Raw genomic sequence first — 21073 nt, 5'->3', positions numbered from 1 at the left:
TTGTTCATTTTTTCTCTATAAAGACCATGAAATAAACTTCCCTTGAGAATTCCAATGGGATATTAGTTGGAGATAAGTAGGTGCAAGATGGTCAGCATACACGCAGAATAGTTGAATATTGTTGCTGTGGAAGACAATTTTCACAGATTACGCATAATGTCAACATTTTAGAGCAAGGATCCAAGTCAGGAATCTATTTAATACAATTTAAATCGACTGCTTAAGTCAAAGCTTACAAAAAATTGAAGCTTTAAGTAAGTTCGATGTTTCTCGAAAGAGTGGTATTGTATCTTCGTGAAAATTGGAGTTCAGAAAACAGACTCCCATACTCTCTCTTCAGTGGGAGTCTTAAGCTCTTCGGTCCTTCGCAATGGCCAGTTGGGAGGAACTTAACAATAGGCCGTATAGTCTCGACCTGATGAAGTAATGGCCTTAGTTGGAGCTTGTCATTGTAATATATACCCAGTTACGACTTGTAGGCTTTCTCGATATTGTTTTCAGCGGAAGAAGGGCAGTTAATTATACTAGAAAATGAAAGGAGACGCTATATTGATAACCACTGCATACAGGAAAATCGTCGACAGAGCAAGAACCTTTCTCCGGAGAGCAGCACTGTCTTCTGTGCGCGACTGCACTGTCACTCGAAGTTCATTTACACAGTATAGACAGCTAAAATAAATAACAGGCAGTGATGAATCGCCAGAGGTTGGATTTTCGCACTATCCTGACTTAAAATGCACCTTTTCTGGATTACCTTGTATAAACCAAGGGATCATTTCTGTTATAGGAAGAAACTCCGTCACTTAACGTCGAAGCTAGCTGTATATCTCTGATGCGGGGGTGCGAAATATTAGTAATAAGCCAAAGAAACGCACTAATTCCGTGTTAATTGACACAAGCGTGATATTTAATGTACGAGTGTGTTACTATGTTCCATTTTCTGAAGGCGTTCGAAATTTCGTAGCAACCTTCTTTCGTTGAGATAATGAGTAATGAAAGGTTACTGCTTTGCAGCGATGGAGGTACTACTCATTAGTTCTAATCTTTCTTAATATGGTAGCTCATCTGTAGTCATATTTGTAATTTATTATTCTATAAGAAGGTTCAATCATTGTAATTCTCAGTAATTCCTAGGTGTCGTGAAAGTAAATAAAGGAAATCACTTGACTTTCCTATTACACGTTCGCGTCAGATTAACGCGACCACCGCCTGTCTTCGATGTCCGTGTGAAGTAACCACTGGCAGACGCTGTACACTCTGCGCATGCCGCCGTAGTTGAAGTGTGACTGGTGTGGTAAAATGACGCTATCCAAAACTGGCAGCAAGGCAACTGTTGGGCACCACGGGCCGTAGATAACAGAGTGAACGCTGGCTGCGGAGATGCGTACGGGCAAATAGAGGTGTAACTGTTGCTCAGCTTACCACCCGGATGAACTAATTGGACATCAACAGTGTCTTCTCAACGACCGTTAAGTGAACGTTGCAGCTTAGGGGCCTCCGCAACTGGCGCCTGGTTTATGCACCCATGCTGACTCGTGTTCAAATGAATCCTTTTTTTATGCTCCATCGCGGTACGGCGTGAAACATCTGAAAGCAAACAATCGTCGGAAGGACCCATGCCTGAGGAAAGAGCGTTATGGTCTGGGAAATGTTTTCGTGGTATTCTTGGATGGTCTCATCGTTCTGGAAAGCACAATGGATCAACACAAGTTTGCATCTATCCCTGGGAGCCATGCCCACCCTTACATTTTGTTTGTTTTTCCTCGACACAATGTCTACCAGCACGACAGTGCAACGTGTCACACTGCTTGCAATATACGTGCGTTGTTCGAAGAGCACGAGGATGAGTTTACCGTACTCTCATAGCCACCAATTCTGCACCCCCCCCCCGCCCCCCCCCCGCCCCACCCCCCGGATTTAAGTCTGATCGAGAATCTGTGGTACAACCTTGATCGAGATGTTCACGCCATGGAGCCTCAACCATGAAAGCTAGGGCAGTTAGTTGGCCAGGACACTGGAGTCTACATGGCGCCACATCCCTGTCTATACCTTCCTCTGGTCATGCAGGTCCAAGCTGAAAAAGGTGGTTATTCAGCCCCTTGACAGGTGTTCACAGTAATGTGACTGGACGTGTAGAAACTAAAATTCATTTCATTGTTGTTTTCAGTTAAAAAGTCTTCAAAACCAACGTAATAAATGATGATGATGATGATGATGATGATGATGATGGTATTACGTGAAGCGACTGTGAGAATACTATTTAATTTAGGCTTGAACAATTAGTAAGGATATTACGCCTATGCACGTTAGCCGAGTATACGTTAATGGAACAGGTAGCTAACTTGCGAAATTGGCATTGTATTGGACATACGGAATAACAGATTAGAACTTTCATAAGTTGTACAGTTGAGCACGTCATATATTTTTACAGTAACTTTGATTTGATTTTACCGCTAGAAATGATACCGATAAATACACGACGTTCCAAAAACATTCGTCAGATTTCATAAGACTATATGCTCTTCGTGATGGAAGATAGAAACTTGAGATGAATTTTAACTTATATAAGACAAGAATTTTTTCTCAAAAGAATCGTCCATATTTTTTTTGCATGCATGTACATTTAACTTTGGGATACTTCTACAATTATATTTAGGATCTAAGTATGTATTAACCTTTCACAAATGTTCAGTGGACAGTTGTGGCAACTGAATTGTGTATTGTTTGAAACACAAAACACTCCTTAGCTTGTTCTTATATTTTGCTGTTGTGGTTGTTTTTATTTGTCATAGGGGTGGAGTTTGTTCTCTCTGTAGTCTTAGTTGTTGGTTTTGATCTTTTCGTTCTGTAGGGAGGGATATCTCAATCGTGGCTTTCAACACACTGCTGGGGAAAATTGCCTTAAACTCAGCAAAGTTCATTGATCCAATATTTTCGATTAGTTTTTTTTTATTTTTCAGTTCTGTCATCCTCTTCTGTGTCGTCTTTTAGTATGTGCCTGCAGAGATTTTTCTTTCGTTATGTGTCAGTTTTCTTCTGATTCTAGGTTAGTTGTGTTGTTGGCTCCTATTGTAGAGTTGCTAGATGGTTTCTCTAAACTGTGAAGTTCTTGGTGCAGAATTGCTTGTTGATTTCTCATGTGGCGAGTTTTGCACTATTTATTCTGTTTGTATCTATATTTGATATTAATATTACTAATCTCGAGCTTAATGTTCTCGTAGGATTATTCTCTCAGTTGAGAAAATTCTTTAGTCTTGGGTTAGGTGCTAGGAGCCATCCGGACTGGGACGCATACTCTATTACTAGTATTTTGGAGGTTTCATATGTGTGTACCAATGTTGCTAAGTTTGCGCCACTTGCCCTGCCGATTTACAGTCTGATCAGTTCCATTCTACGTTTCTCTTTATTTTCTATTGCTTTTGCGAGGTGCGCTAGATACTCGGTCGTTTCTTTCATCGACTTGTACCAGTAGGCTGATAGCCATGTTCCCCTGTGATCTGCCCAGTCCTGTTTCTGTACTGGAATACTATGTTAGGTTTTGAAAGTGTTCGTCCAGATTTTTTTTCTACTTTTGTAACCGCGGTTTTAGTTGCCTGATGAAATGGCAGTTATTTTCCACTTGACTATCTTCGTGGCGTGGCGTCGCGTCGCGTCGGTATGCAGTGTCGACGGCACTGTAGCACCAGTCCTACGTTCAACGTAGTGTGCTGTGGAATGTATGCAGTATGAAGTCTGTACAGAAGTGATAAGAGTATTGAATCTTATGGCACCCTGCTTCGCCTTAAAATATGTCTAAAGCCTAATAGTTTAAGTACACTTTCCTAGGTGTTTGATCTGGAATCTTTCCTGAGGGCTCCTACGTCTTGAACGAGCACGGATAACCACCTTTGGATTTCCCCTTACATAGCCAACCAGTGTCTTGAAACTGCTGGTACCATCGTCGAATACTTAGAGTTGTAGGGTGGTGCGGTGCTGTGCTCCATGCGGATGTTGTTGGGCCGCCCAGTTTGTAACTGGATGGAATTGGTGGAGACAGGCGAGGAAAACTCCGTCTGTTCAGGTGTTAACGCAGTCTCAACTTCCCGCCTACGCAGCCGAGATCGATATCGTACGCTTGTGCGATGCCTCTCGTCCCGGAGGTAAGCCAGTTCGACTTCCGTTAGTGGATGAAATTTGGCCTGCAAAAGGAAGAGAAGTGGTGTTGGAAAGTTCCTGATTTCCAGTCATTGTACCAGTGTCATGGATTAACTTGCAAACCTCTTTGCAGTGTCTTCTGAAGTGAGGGTGTTGATGGTGATTCTTCCGTCAGATTAGGAAGGTAAGCACACCCGCAGTAGGCTATATGCCAGCACCGGATTTTACGCCATCATCATCCGCCAGAAATGTAACACTGCACTGTACATACTTCCATTACACTCACAAATACTCTACAAGTAAGTGTGAAGAGGCAAGTTACATATCCACAATAAAAGGGGCCATTACGCTTGGCGGAAGAAACCCCTTTCCGGCTAAGCGCCTGAGCCTACTCTTTCGGATCTCCCAGCCAACAGCGCCAGACGACTTCACTTTTTATTCATTTCGACTGAATACACAGTGGGTAATGAACGAGCTATCAGCATCACAGTGACGTCTATCGGCATCCACATGAACCGGAAGCTTAAAATTGCCGCCGGCAGGAGCATTTAGTTACGATGCGTACATTAAAAATATGCCTGTAGTTTCTACAGGGGATGCGCAAAAATGTGGAAACACTGAAAACACATTACTATGTCTAACACGGCGTAGGAAAATGGTTGGCTTTCAAAATAGCCTCCACTCGTCTCGGAATGGTCAAATACTGGTCCTGTATGGTTTAGAAGGTAATTTTACTCCACTCTTCCTGCAAAATAGTGGCAAGTTCAGGTAACTATGACGGAAGTGGGTGGCTTGTTTTCCTCTTACGGGCATTCGCGTCACTGAAGACTTTGTAATTCCAAATCGTCCTGCACCTTACTTACGGAGCACCCTTAGTGTTGTAATGCTGCTCAAAAGGTCCGCGAGGGCGATATTCAGTTCTGCTGTGACTTTTGAAGCTGTCGCCGTCGTGTTTTCCACCACAATCGTGTTCAGTATCCATCCTTCACGCCCACTCGACACTCCATGTTGTGACTTAACGGTGGTGATCTTCCGCTTTTCTTGTATGCGGTTTACTCTTCGAGAGGTGGCTGCTGGAACACCGAACCCTTCGGTTACCTTCGTTACGGAACCACTCACCACACACGAGCACTAATAATTTGCCCACGTTCGAATTCACTTTGCTCCGACATAATGCGCTCACGGCTACACGGAGCGCTATTCTGGTCACGACTGACACTTTCAACGTATTAATGCATCGCAGAGCTGCCGTTCGTCGTCAAATACGACAGAGCTATCTGCACGCTTGGCTAGCGTCTGCATTTATGCTCATGCGTTCATTTCTCTGGGTGTTCCCATATTTTTGCCCACCCTCGGTCTGTAGAAGATGTAGTCTTGTGAATTCGAATCAATCCGTGTGAAACGCACTGTTACCGGTGTTGACATCGAACTCGTTCTTCACTTCACGGTGCTCAATTAGACAAAGAGTGCACCGTGTTGCGGTAAAAGACAGGGGTTATATGATACACAGTGGTCATCGTCATGTCAGCATGTGATAATAGTGAAAGGTGGACCTATAGTTCGGCCGAGGCGCACTGTTGATGAAGGCAGTGCGCAAGCGCCCCCCACCCCCCTTGTGTTGCTGACCCTCGATCCACCCGGAAACTGGCCGCGCCGGCCGGCGACTGCTGTGGCGTGGCGTCTGGCAGCGAGCTGAACAAATGAGCGCAGCGCGGCCGTTCCGCTACCAGCTTCCCAGCCCCGGACCCGGCCGTTCCCAGCGCGGCTCCAGCCGGCCGACGGCTCGCTGGCTGGTCTGCGCTGGCCGCCGCGGCGCCCGACGCCACCCGCTCACGCACACAGTTAACGACGCAGGTGCGTGAGAGCGGCAGCGGCGCGCAGGTGTGCGCGCACGCTACGCAACGCTGCCCGCGATTCGCCCGACAACGCCTTCTCTTTCAGATTTTTACCCGCTCCTCGTTTCTCCGGAATTCTTTCGAACTGAGAAGAAGCTGTCGTCCCAAATCTTCCCTACAGTCTCATCAAACTGTTCACTGTTGTTAGTTGCCCAGAATAATCTGCAGTCGTGCGTACAGTTTTACCGATTTTGATACATTGAAGCTGAAACCCAATTAAATTACGCTAACTGCCGTTAAATCGTGGCTGATAGGATCTAACAGTCTGCTGGGTCATCACATACAAAATCGTGTTACAATGCTGCAATTCAGGATTTCTAACGAAATTTTCTAATTATCTCGTGTTGGTTGCGTTGGCGATGCATGTAAAGGGCAATACGAAAGTTCTAATGATCGCTAAAATTCAAACTGTGACTGTGAAGCATAATAATGCTTGTAGCCCTTTTCTGTATATTAACCCTTCAAAGCGACATATTTTTTCCAACGGTCGATGACATGGCGGAGACCTTGCAGGATGAATGAGAATACATTCCCTAATTTTAAATGTCCGTGAAATTCTTATTAATCAATATTTGCATGCAGGACACGGTGTAACCCGTTCTCAGGACCGTGAGAATATTAGGTTAAGTTAGTACTGCACTAAAATACCACACATGCTCCTGCGTTGTCGGCCAAACGACGTGGCTGGCTCTTGAGCACTACGGGACTTGTCGTCTGAGGTCATCAGTCCCCTAGAACTTAGAACTACTTAAATCTAACTAACCTAAGGACATCACACACATCCGTGCCCGAGGCAGGATTCGAACCTGCGACCGTAGCGGTCGCGCGGTTCCAGACTGAAGTTCCTAGAACCGCTCGGCCACACCGGCCGGCCAAACGACGTGAACGGATAGAGATGTCATTAGTTGATTTCTTCAGGAAACTGTGATCCTCTCCTCTAATTCGTCCAGAGTGCGTGGGTTCGTTCGGTACATCTCTTTCGTGGCGCAACCACACAAGAAGTCGCAAAGGGGTGGGGTCTAGGCTTCTCGGAGGCCATTCATGGGGTCCTCCCCGTCCCAGCCAACGTCGTGGAAAGTGTTCGTCCAGCCAGTCACGAATGGTGCAGGCAACATGAGGTGGAGCTCCGTCTTGCTGCAAAAGAATATCCACAGCATTGCTGAATTGTTAAATCAGTGACTACAAACATTCATTCAACATCTGTCGTTACCAATTACCATTTATGGTGTCTCGCAATATGAGTGGACCAGAGAGACGATCTGCAGTCATACCGCACAAGACTTTCAATTTTGGTTGACTGTGTGATTTTCCAATTGTCATCCCGGGATTTGTTTCTGCGCAGTAATGACAGTTCTGTCGATTGACGGACGCCCTAAAGTGACACACCGCCACATCGCTCCAAATTATATTTTTGAATAGATCTGCCCAAAGGGTATGCCATGACAGCGTAATTTCCTCGTATTGCACCTGCCTCTCACAACACACCCAAGATAACTCTTGAAAATAACGGGATTTCCAGGGATTCCACAACAGGTCCTTTTTTAAAAATAAGACGCACCGTGTGCCTGCTGATTCCAGTCTCACGAGCTGCGTGGCATGTTGATTCCCCAGGACGGCACGTGAAGATTTCCCTCAATGTCTCAACATTTTCTGAAGATAGCACCACCGAAGGTCGTCCTTCTCGTGGGTGATCCACAACTGACAACGTTGCCATTAGCGTAGTGTGACAATTCGTAATGTTTTTCGCAAGTTTGCTATGATGGCCACCATCGCTGAATGACGGCAATAGGATCGCCACACTTCAAACCGCGAAGCAACCTGGGTGCGCTCTTGTAAGGTCAACCTTCCTGCCATCTCGTCGTATAACGTAAAGATGATGATGTGGACGGTTAAAGTATTCCCAGGGATCCAGTAACAATACAAAAAAGTTCATTAATAAATACCGACAACCACAAAACTTACTGACATTTAAAACTAGGGAGTGACTTCACACGCACCCAGTTGGTTGTAGACGTCTTCGAGGAAACGTTTGACCGCGACAATCATTTCGTAGTTATTTGCATGCAGTGCTTTTTCAAACGAACAAAGAGGAAGAAGTAACTGGATGCCATGTTACGACAATACGAGTATGAGCAAAAATCGGACAACCCGCAGAAGCAACATGTTACTGTGTCCCTTGTAGAATGAGCTATGGGGCGTTGTCATGGCGCCGAAAACGTCACCCTGCCCAGTTTCCCGCCGATGTTTCGACTTCAGACACTGCCGTAAACCATGAGGAGTTTTTGGTAGTATGCTCCTTTGGCAGTTTGTCTCTTAAGACGATTTTCTGTTAGCACCACGACAGAAGCACATTACCCCATCACTTTAGGGTCTTCACCGTTTTCTACGGTTGTGAATCTGTTTCTGCTGATTTTTGCTCTTTGTCTCGGGGTCATACTGATACACACAGAATTCGTCCAAGGCGGTTAAAGAAGTCATCTAGACTGGCCTGACACAACTGCAACATTTCCGCTGATGCCTCGTTTCGGCGCGCCTGTTCAATTTATGTTGAGCAATTGCGGAACACAGCGACAGGCAATCTTTGTCGGTCCAAAATGTCTTGTAAGAGGGTGAAAACTGATCCATAAGACAATTTCACTTCTTCCACTATCGTCTCGTTTGATATTCAAGTGTTCGACCACCAAGGCGTTCTCTTCGCTTGCGATTTCCGTTTCTTCACCGAGAGGTGATCTGCAAATTGTTGCCATACACTTCCACGAACCTAGCGTTGATTTTGACAGCGTTGTTCCTCTTGGAATGCAAAGACGAATTAGCGTACGATACTCCACTTTCTCTGTGGGCTGCCCTATTATGTTTCTGGCTGGTGTAGAGATGTGTTCAGCTACGGTGTCGCAAGGGTTTCGATGCGTACCAGGACGCCAGTCGTGTACTTCCAGACCAAAAAAATTAATTACGTAATTTTATTTTTTCGATGTTGTTGTTTCAACTTGGGCTATCTCTCGTAATATTTAGATTGATTAGTAAGAGTGATCCGCTGTTGTAGGCGTAATTTTTGTGTTGGCATGCAGTGTTTGACGCATATTACGCACGTGGTATTACGGCTGTGTTTATGGGGTGAATGCGAGTGACCGCAAATGCACCAGCCGTGACGTAGAGTTCAACGCCTCGTCCTCCTTACCTGTGTTCCAGTCTGCTCTGCCCGTTGCTTCTTTCTCCAACAGCGCTTCGATCCCCTGGTGCTAAAATATGAAATGCTGTACTCTCCGCATAATGCTCCCTTAATGTTGCAGCGGTTGGGGTACTTTTATCTTAAGATGTTTTACTATAAATGAGTAAACGTTTTATGAGAATAAAGGAAACACTGTGTGTGCTATCTGCGAATTGAGAAAGAACAGATTGGTGCGTAAGATACTAACGTTTTCGATTTGCATGTTGGTATTCCGTTCGCTATGGGGATATTTATCGATTCTGTTTTTATTTGTCGTTCACTGTTACTATTTGAGTTAAAATTTCATCATTTGGAGATAGTGAATGGAGCTGTGGACGCTTTTGACATCAGTGACTCCATGTTCAGGAAGATCTTTGAGGTCTGACGAAGGTTGTTTAAACTCATTAATTGAATATGATCCATATCGGTGTACTCGAGAACTGGCAGTTGTGATGAAATGTGATCAATTCACCATCGTGTGGCAGTTACATGCAATGGGGAAGTTTTTTTTATTTTTAAGAAGGGTGTATAGGTAACGCTTGCTGTAAGTGAAAATCTCTAAAATTAGCGGATGGCCGTAAGTACTTCCCTGCTTGCTCGTCATCAATTGGCTCGTGAACAGCACTGAACAATACCATGCTGTATCGTTACTGGTGACGAGAAATGGTGCCTTCGTACTAACAAAAGGGAAAGAAAGGAATGATTGAGACCAGACAAAGCAGTAACTTCTCCCCGTAGAAAGACTTGCGCACATCCGCAAAAGATAATGTCGTGCATCTAGTGTTACAGCGACATTGTAGAGTACTATTAATTGCTTCCCGGAGGTGTAACCATCGCTGCTCATGTATGCACCAACCCATTATTTTAAAATCTCTCCCAGTTGCGAACTGTAACATTATTTTAATTGGAACAAACACTAGTCAGTAACTAATCTCTATTTTAAAAACACGAGCCTATTTTTCGCTTACAGAAGTCTTAAATATCGAATCGATAGAAGTTATGAAACTGTACGCATTTCCCGTGCTATTTATTTCATTTGTTCCTAATTTCAGGAACAGTTTTAACTTAAAACGAAACTCCATAATCGGTACTGAGAATGGTTACACACCAGTTATCAAATATGTGATACATTTACGACAAAGTGTTTCAGTGATACGTTATCCTATTATCAAGTGCTATAAAACAAGTAAACGTTTTAATACATCCCAATACTATGCATACTAACAATCATGTAAATATATATATATTGTCCTGCAGTATAAAATTCCATAGGTTTTGATGCCATTAGGAATAGTCACACGTAAAAAGCCAACACCAAACCTGCGTTGCTAAACATAAAACTCATAACTAAACATCTCATAATACTCCCACAAGGCCAAAATGAGTTTCATGTTTGACAATGAATGTTTGCTACTGGCTTCTTACGTTTGACGGTGCCTAGTGACGTAGTAACCTTATGGTATGCTATACTGCAAGACAATATAGGTATTTACGTTGTTGTTAGTATGTGTAGTATTGCGATGTATTGATTCATTTCCTTGGTTCTTAGCAATTGATAATGGGATAACCTAGTGCCTAGTTACGGTAAATATCACACGTTTGACAACAGGTGCGTAACGTTCTCAGTACTGATTCACTAGACAGTAGTGCGACGAGTTTACAACAGAAATTCGTAAGTCATACGCAAGTACTTCTGCAACGCACATATATGGCAAAAGCGCAAACAAGTAGCAGAGTGGAGCTACATTATACAATCATCCCCAGACATTCGAGTGTATTTTTCCCAATGTAGCCTACATTGTGATCATATATAGTGTACGAAAAGCGTCTTCATTCAGAGTTACTTGTAAACATATCCAGGCGTTTACTGAACCACACCCCCTAAGCCGACAGCGGTCTACTGTAGACATAAGTTTACGAATCTGAATCTATGAGATAATCTAGCTGCTGAAAGAAATTACCTGTTCGGAAAAGTTCAACACCGCATATGCGAAAATCGCACTGTGTAACTCGTAAAATGTTTACAGTAAGATGTGCCATCAGACGCACAGGACAGAGTACAGCGACGCATTTGAAAGTTTACTGTATGGGTGCTCATAACTTCACAAAGTTACGTTTTTCATGTTACGCTGTTAATATTCACATGGTAATTGGACAAATTAACTTAGATTGTAACTAAGGTTGTATTTTATTTTCGTTCATTATTTTGAGCTCCGTTCTTTATATAGTGCCATGGTAGATTCATTCTGGAATACTAAGTACTAGAAGATTAAAAAGAAATTGTTGTGTCTGTCTACACGAACGCTGTCAACATTTAAACGTGTTTAACGCAACGCCAGAGTTGTGTAAGGAAAGTGTCAATAAATGATTTTGGTATTCTTCCTAGTGATGTCACACAAAATGGTTCAAATGGCTCTGAGCACTATGGGACTCAACATCTTAGGTCATCAGTCCCCTAGAACTTAGAACTACTTAAACCTAACTAACCTAAGGACATCACACACACCCATGCGACGTCACACATTGAGGCACGAGTACTGCATGAACTGATACGTGATCTTTAGGTTGAATCAGATTGTTTTTCCTTGTTTGGCTTTTTACAACGTTGGTTGCATATTGTCCACTATGGAATAATAAAGTAATACAGCGAAAATACTGCTTCAGTCGCTGTGTTACACTAAAAAGAGAAACTACAAACGACATTTATGTGTGTGTGTGGGGGGGGGGGGGGGGGGCCGAAGACGAAGACGACTGGGTTGTTTGATACTAAACGACTTCGCCCATGTACTCAAATTGCAGATGCATAATGGTATCGTGAAGAAAATAAATCCATTGACTTTAGTTCATGTGTCCGAATATATTTAGTAATGCGGGATAGTATTGAAACTGTAGATGATCTGTGTAAATATATTGCGAAAACTAATTGCAGGGCTGTGAATGCTTCAGTTGTCTATCGGAGTTGCGCTGTCTTGACATTGGCTTCTGGACCCATACTTAAGGTGTGTCCACTCTTCAACAAGACTTGGTGGCGGCTGGTTACAATTTGCGATGTAGTTCATTATTAGAATTCTTTTAAATTTTATGACTCGGTAATGTACTGCTTGAGACGACCGCAGACGGATAGACTTGTGAAATGACGGATGATTCCCCATTATATATGAACTGTTAAATGTCTGCTCCTCGTTTTTCTCCTCCACCTACGCACATTAATTCTGTGACTGCGCTTTAAGTTGTTCTGTCACTTGCAGTACTCGGCCAGATCGGTAACGTTACTCAGTTCGACTTATTAGTCCACGTGTTTGTTACCTGGCTAGAGTATCTGCCCGTCTGTCTGGTACGTTCCGTTATATCCACTTAAAAGAGGTCACTCAAACTTATTATCCTTGATCTCTCGTCCAGCCATCCGAAGCTTAAAACTTCTGTGAGACTGGTGCCAAAATGAAGTGTCTAGTAACCTTTCTTCCGAAATACAGTAAAATGTAATGCTGCGTGTCAAATGTTTAGAGATTATATTTGATGGATTTTTGTGTTGAAGATAATCACTTAAACGAATTTATGGGAAGCACAGCATCCTATGTCAGAACCTCGTCGTATACTGCACCATTTTTCGCAGTTCTATGGTTTACAGTGCAAGCTTCCTCTAAAATGCTTTCTTGTCGTACGAGATATCATTTAAAACAGTTGCCTCATCATCTTTTATACTACTTGCCTGAGTCGAAAACGTAATTCTTAATCATGTGTCACGGGGAAGGTCATTGCTGCGTATTCACTTCACCTGCTCTTAACTAGTCTACCCCAGTGCTCGCCCTTCTGCGCTGCGCTGAAAAGATTTGTGACAAAATTTTCACTCTAAACGCCTGTTCAGCATGCACCGTTCGTTTATGACCTCTTATTTAAGAGTGATTATCCGAAATCGTTTGTAGATCAGAACTTGTAACAGCAGTCTCCGTCGTTGAGATTTACGCACTTACAAAATTCACCTGCTCTGGTCTCCTTTTATTAATTATGAACATAATAAACAATTGGGTCCTTAAATTACCTTCTTACGGCGAGGGTCAAATCAGTGCTGTTACAGCTACGCACCTGCACTACGCATTGAGGTGTACTTCACTTAATTTTTCTGAGCGCATAAGAAACACGTGTACCTCTTACATTAAGCATTTACTAGAGTGACTCGTACTGACTACACTTGCATATATTTTGTGTCAGCTCCACTTTAAAAGCTGTTTACGTATTTAATGACGCCCGATGTAATTTTTAGGAAACGAATAATGATACGGTAGCAGATGTCAGTGGCAGATGCGTTCGCCGTAACATGAAGATTAATATTGAGCTCTTTACTGACAAAAGACTGCCTTCCGAATATGGTTACAGACATGGCTTTTCGAAATCGGTGTATGCGAGGCAGTATTTATTCAAATGTATATTCGTGTAGGCGAAAAGTTCAGTTTAATACTAGACCGAAACAGGACTGTTGGGGCAGAAGAAACTGAAGACTGCGTTTCACTCCGTAATACAGGTCTTTTCACAAAGAGGAAAGACGATGTAGTTAGAAACACTGTAGGTAGATTCAGAGAACCAGTATTCAAGGAAGATTGAACGAGCATTGTGCTGAAGCCATCGAATATGTCGCTCAGCGATCATGAAAAGTTGAGTTACAGAGATTAGGGTACGTGCATATGCGACACAGTTTACCTTTTCCTCTCACTGAAGATGCGAATATAATGCCTTGTGTAGGACGCATGCTGCCCCCCCCCCCCCCCCCCCCCACACACACACACACACACACACACACACACACACACACACACACACACACACACACACACACAGAGAGAGAGAGAGAGAGAGAGAGAGAGAGAGAGAGAGAGAGAGAGAGAGACTCTCCGATTGCCTTTGCTGTACCATTTTTTAAGTATGTTCGCGAAGTATATTGCTGATCTCATAATGCAGATCTCCGATGAGTGTCTTCTGACAGGAGGCGTGCGCGTCTATTTTTTGAAGTGTAGGAATGGGTATGAAGACTTGTATACTTGGCGCGTTATTTATGATGTCGCCGAAGAAAACCACCGCTCAGAGAACGAACGTCTGTGTCTAGGTCTTGGGGATCTGTCGCCCTTTGGCAAAAGCCGGATCCCAGTATGGAGCCACTCGCTTGCCTTTTATATATATAAGGCAGTGGAATGCCTTTGTTGTGAGCCCCAGGCGTGGGTACTTCGTGGGGCGGCTCGGCGCGACTCGACTCGGCGCTCGCTCTTCATTTGGGCAGCGGCGCAGCTGTGCACTCATTGTCATTTCCAATTCACCGCCGCGCTTGAAAAACTGCGTCGAGCACCGGTCTTTCTCCCGGCGGTAAACAAACGCGCCGTTGATTGGTAGTGCGACAACTCGCTGCTTACATGCGCGGCCAACCGTGGGAGTGTAAGGCGCCGGGGGGCGGAGAGGGAGGAGGAATCACCAACGGATCAGGGCACACGCCCGCAGCCTTTGTCAGCAAGACGCGCCTCCTAAACGGTGCAGAACCGCCAAGGATACGCCGGCCTCGCGTGAGCTTTTTGTTGCGGCGTGTGTGCGAGGGCACAAAGTATCATTTCAGTGATGGTCGCCGTGTATATGCAGCAGGTGTATCGGACCCTTTTAAGCGCTCCGGGAAGGCCTTTTTTGCCCTCTCCGTGCTCGACACGAAAATGTACACTCGACTCCGATGCCGCCGCCGCCGCGCACCACGGCCCTCCGCCAGTAATTCAGCAGTGGGCGTCATTGTTGCGATCTAAACGGCCTCGCAGCTGCCATTATGTGTAATGCTAATGGACATAACTTTAATATATAGGCTACTTAATTCGATGGAACGCCGGGCAGATTGGGAGGAAGTGGGGAACAAGATCATATTGCCGGCTTTAAGAAGTTGTTTTAATTTTAGGGAAAGGGTAGGGTCGCTGTAATTTGCCTGTATCATCGCAAGCGTGACTGCCCGCAGAGTGGGTCGGAGTTCTATTTATATGCCTATTGTGGTGCCGCTATAGGCTAGAGGTAAAAAAGACAGCTTGTGTTTCGTGGAGTGTGACGTCGATTATGACGGTACAGTATCGCGAGTGTTATCCACAATTCTACCATGGCGTCGTTCTCCGGTCCTCTCAGATCGTCAGACGAACTCTTAATTTGCTACTACCAGATGTGTTTACACCCGCACTCGAAAGAGTTACGGTAACATTCCAGTGAAATTCGGGGACCTCTCTCTCTCTCTCTCTCTCTCTCTCTCTCTCTCTCTCTCTCTCTCTCTCTCTCTCTCTCTCTCTCAAAATTGTCGTTTTCTTTTTCCGTAACTTGGTGTGTCCCTTGCGATATACGTTGAGATCAAACGAATATTACACTGAGGTAAAAAAGTCATGGGACACGTCCTAAATCGTGTCGGACTTCCTTTTGCACGATGTAGTGCAGCAACTCTACGTGGAATGTACTCACCAAGTCGTCGGAAGTTCCCTAGAGAAATATTGAGCCATGCTGCCTCTATAGCTGTCCATAATTGCGGAAGTGTTGCCGGTGTAGAATTTCGTGCTCGAACTGACCTTTCGATTATGTACCATGAATGTTCCGTGGGATTAATGTGGGCCATCTGGGTGGCCAAACCTTTCACTCGATTTGTCCAGAATGCTCTTCAAACCAGTCGAGAACAATTGTGGCCTGGTAACATGGCGCATTGCCATCCGTAAAAATTCCGTCATTGTTTGGGGACACAAAAGTCCGTGAACGGTTGCAGATGGTCTCCTAGTAGCCGAACATGATCATTGCTATTCAATGATCACACAGCCCACACCATTACGGAGCCACTACCGCCTTGCACAGCGGCTTGTTGACGACCCTGTTCCATTGCTTCGCAGGGTCTGCGCCACGCTCGAACCCTACCGTCACCTCTTACCAACTAAAATCTCCAATCACCTGACGAGGCCACGGTTTTCCAGTCATCTGGGGTCTAACCAATATGGTCCCGAGCGCAGGAGACGCGCTGCAGGTGACGACGTGCTGTTACCAGTGGCACTCATGTCGGTCGTCTGCTGCCATAGCCCACTAGCTAAATTTCGCCGCACTGTCCTAACGGATACGTTCGTTGTACGTCTCACATAGATTCCGCGGTTATTTCACAAAGTATGTTCGTCTCTTGGCTCTGACAACTCCATGTAAACGTCGCTGCTCTTGGTCGTTAAGTGAAAGCTGCCGACCACTGTATTGTCCATGGTGAGAGGTAATACTTGAAATTTGGTATTGTCGGCACAATCTCGACAGTGCAGAATACTGAATTCCCCAACGCTTTCGGAAATGGAATGTCTCATCTGTCTAGCTCCAGATACCATTCCGCGTCCAAAGCCTGTTAATTCCTGTCGTGCGCCCATACTCACATCGGAAACCTATTTACATGAGTCACCCGGGTACAAATGAGAGCTCAAACAACGCACCGCCCTTTCATACCGTGCGTACGAGATACTACCGCCATCTCTATATGTACATATCGCTATCCCCTGACTCTTTGTCGCCTCAGTGTATAATTGAATAAATCAGAGATGCCCTTCGGGGTCTCCCAGCCAGTCATTCTATTCGTCTTTACTCATGGGATTTTCCTGTATTCTGACCTACGGTCGTTTCTTCCACTGGCAAGGCGTATTTCGACCTTAATGCTATCAAACCCTCCTGAATACTGCACGTTGACAAAAGAAATACGATTTTGATTCGGATAAGAAAATTTTACTTGTTAATGGAACCCTAGCTTGTGAAATACACGATGGAAGTTAGTCCTTGTCATACTGTATTTCGAAAAGCCATATGATGGTAAACACAGGCGGCCACAGAAATGAAAAACACTCGTTTCCCTATGCGTGAAGAAATGAGCTCGTTAAGTACCAATACCAGTGAGTTGTTTGATCATTTAGACATTCAGACATGCTCCCTCAGATGCAAACGAAGGCCGCCATCAGCATTGACGATGCAGTTGCACCAGCTGTTACAAACGTGCACCAACGCACACTTATTCTCTTCAGGCCACCCACACCTTTCTTGAATGTCTACCACAGAAACTGGAGCCTGAACGATAGGAAACAACGTTCTGTGAACTTGGGTGAAATAAAGGAGAGTTAGAAAAATCCAGAAACTGTGCAAGTAGATTCCTTCTCCGTTCACTGAACAGTATCTAATTTATCGCTTAGGAATATTACCACCGTACGGCTCTCTGCAGATAAGACGACAGGCCCCTGCTCAAAGAAATGAGTAAAATAGGTTGAATGATTGACGACATATGGAGGTCTGGGTCTGGCCGTGAGTCGTGCACGGATAGCCAAATGCTAAGGTACCGCTCGCGATAAGCGGGAAATCCGGGTTCGAGTCCCGGTCCGGCACAAATTTTCATTGTCGTTATTCCATTCAGCAGCTGATGGTGGTCACTATTTGCAACTGCGAATTCATATGATGTGTGAAGTTCCCATTTGTCATCACAAAATAGCAACATGCAGAGAATGTATTTTATCAACCGCCATTCTGTCTCCGCGTAGTTATTAGCTATTTTAAAAACAATCCCGATATCGGTATTTCGTTTCGCGGTAACAAGGATTGTTAAGTGTTAGTGTTTGTACCACGTAAAAATTGCCGAAACAATTAGCAGCAAGACTACAGTCCCCTGCTCAAAGATATGAGTAAAATAGGTTGAAAAGGTATAGAGTGACCAGAATATCCAAATTCTAGTCGTTATGTACAATCCTTGCCATTTATTGCGGAAGACTTAGATTGAAGCTCGCGTTTTATCAGTGACAAAGATTGGTCGAGTGGCGATAGTGAGGAGGGTCTGGTTCCCTTGTCATGCTGGTGTGTAGATACAATTGTTCACAAGAACGAATGCTCCACTTTTTAGGTGGTGGTGGTGGTGGTGGTGGTCATGAAGTGACTACAGCCCATCGTTGTTGGTGGAAATTCGACGTATTTGCTGGACGAGTGCACGTGTGTCGCAGCTTGGTTTATCTTACATACACTGAGATGACAAAATTCATGAGATAGCGATATGCTCGCGTACACAAGGTACAAAGGGGCGGAGCTGTAATTCGTACTCCAATGATTCACGTGAAAAGGTTTATTATGGCCGCACGATGGGAATTAACATTTCGAACGCGGAATGGTAGTTGAAGCTAGACGGATGGGACATTAAATTTGTGAAATCGGGGAATTCAGTACTCAGATATTGACAGAGTGAAGAGAGTGCCGAGAATACCAAATTCTTCACTTAACTACTCGTTGGCGTAGCGTTGGCAATGCTAACAGAAAAGCAACGCTGCGTGGAACAACCGCAGAAATCAGTGTGGGACGCACGACGAACGTATCCGTTAGTACAGTGCGGCGAAATTTGGTGTTAATGGGCTGTGGCAGCAGACGACCGACGTGAGTGCCTTTGCTAACAGCATGAAATCGCCTGCAGCGCCTCCCCTGGGCTCGTGACCTTGTCGGTTGGGCCTTAGACGATTGGAAAACCATGGCCTGATCAGGTGAGTCCCGATTTCAGGTGGTAAGAGCTGATGGTAGGGTTCGAGTGTGGCGCAGACCTCATGAAGTTATATACCGAATTTGTCAAAAAGGCACTGTGCAAATCTGGTGGTGGCTGCATAATGGTGTAGGCTGTGTACACACAGAATACATTGGATCCTCTGGTCCAACTGTGCCGATAATTGACAGGAAACGGTTACTTTCGGCTACTTGGACACGTTTTGCAGCCATTCATGAACTTCATGTTCCCAAACAATGGTGGGATTTTTATATATAACAATGCGATATGTCACCGGGTCACGGCTGTTTGTGATTGGTTTGAAGAACATTTTGGACAATGCGAGCGAATTATTTGGCCGCTCAGATCGCCCGACATGAATCCCATCGAAGATTTTTGGACATGCTGGAGAGGTCAGTTCGTGCACAAAATCATCCTGCACCGCCAACACTTTCGCAGTTATGGATGACTAGAGAGACAGCATAGCTCAGTCATTCTGCAGGGGACTTCCAACGACTAGCTGAGTCCGTCACGTAGATTTGCTGCACTTCGTTGGGCAGATATTAGGTGTCGCCTTCATGGGTTCCTACTTGAAAGAAAATAACTAACGAAACTAACGATGGTAGTTACACCACCAAATTTCATTGCTATAATGATAGTTACTGACACATTACTCGGTTTTGTGACTGATTATTTAGTATGGGCATATTAGTAAAAACTGTAAGAGACATGGAGCTGTTTTCACTCTCACGTGCCACAAACAACGGCTAACGGAAAAAAGCCACACTGTGCGACAGTCCAAAATTTCGATATTTGGTAGATCCATTAAGATAAACTTTCACCCGTTCTCGTATTTCGCTTTATGATCAGGTTCCCTGCGTGTTTTTGACCACTAAATAATCATTATTTTCAGCACAAAAGTTACTTGTCGTATCAAAGTCGGTTCAGTCACTGTGTTGCACCAGTTTCTGCAGAGTAATTATTACATGTGATCCTGGACATTTTCCCGGCCTATAGAGTATTCCGTCAAGTTTCGGGATTGCAGGCGGACTTCCTGCCACAATATTTTGGCTGACAACAATTCAACCATCTTCAGGTGATTGTATTGCACTGGAGATTGCTATTTCACATAGCTACATATATAGCTAAACTTTGCGCGAAGATTTATGCTCAGAGGCACCCGCTACATGAGTGACACATGTCGAGTTCGCGTCCTCGTCGCATATTGCTTCATTTATGGCCCACAGGCGCATGCGTAATTCGATAGTACATGCGCGCGCTGGTGGCGGAATTTGCGATAGCGGAATTAAGATTTAGATGTCAAAATTAAGGGAATTAAATGTCCCCAGGCGTGTCACTGGTCAGAAAAAGTTTTCTTTCTGAAGACAAATAAAGGAATCACCAGGTTCCACGCCTTATCCGGTTGAAAGTCGCCATCACTGTTCGTAAGATTTAACGCGAAACGTATTTCCAACTATACATTAGTATCTGATTCCCAGAAGAATCTCGCCGAGGCCAAGATTTCTGTCGCAGAATAATCCATGGAATGCCCTTCGGAGATACATTGCTCGGTTATGGCCGACGAATTCCACAGAATACCTTGCCAGTGCGCCAAAGCCTACACTGGTCAGATGACACGCACAATTTTTGCATTTCTCTGCTCATTGTGTCCCCTAGGAAATTCCATGGATTATTTTGTTACGGAAGTCTCGGCCTCGACGAGATTCTTCTGGATTCAATTATGAGGGAATTGTTGGATATACGTTTAGCGCAATATCGTATTAAATGTGATGGCCACTGTCAACTGGATAAGACTTGGAACCAATCATTAATTGCTTCAGAAAGATAACATTTTATGGCCAATGACACGCCCAGCACCATTTAATTTTATTAATGTTGACATCTGAATTTTAACTCCGAGAATGCGCATTCAGACAGCAAGCGATGCCTGCTCGCCACAGATGGGACAACATTCGAAGAGGACGCGAAACTCGAAAGAGGACGCTCGTGTAGCGGCTGCCTTTGCGATTGCGTCTTGGCGCAATTTTTTTTTTCTATAAAGGTAGTGATGTGAACTAACAATCAACTGTGCAAAACATTCACCTGAAGAATGCTGAATGGTTGTCAGCCGAAACGTCGAGGCAAGAAGTCGACGTTATGTGGTCGCAATCGCAGAACTCTATGGAATAATTATCACTTGTTGAAACCCTATCTGGGATTTTGAAACCAGTTTTTGGACTCTCTCTCTCTCTCTCTCTCTCTCTCTCTCTCTCTCTCATATCTAGAGACATGCACAAAATGGATGTTCGAGATAGACAGCCG

General features: G+C 44.5%; 1 protein-coding gene across 3 annotated transcripts in view; it reads left to right on the top strand.

Moving 5' to 3' along the window:
• The window catches only part of LOC126415935 (protein spitz-like), a 496935-nt gene that overhangs the window by 398651 nt on the left and 77211 nt on the right, over positions 1 to 21073 (top strand). The window lies entirely within an intron of this gene.

The sequence above is a fragment of the Schistocerca serialis genome, chromosome 1 (assembly GCF_023864345.2).
Source record: "Schistocerca serialis cubense isolate TAMUIC-IGC-003099 chromosome 1, iqSchSeri2.2, whole genome shotgun sequence".
Lineage (NCBI taxonomy): Eukaryota > Metazoa > Arthropoda > Insecta > Orthoptera > Acrididae > Schistocerca > Schistocerca serialis.
This window is presented reverse-complemented; position numbering and strand designations above follow the sequence as displayed.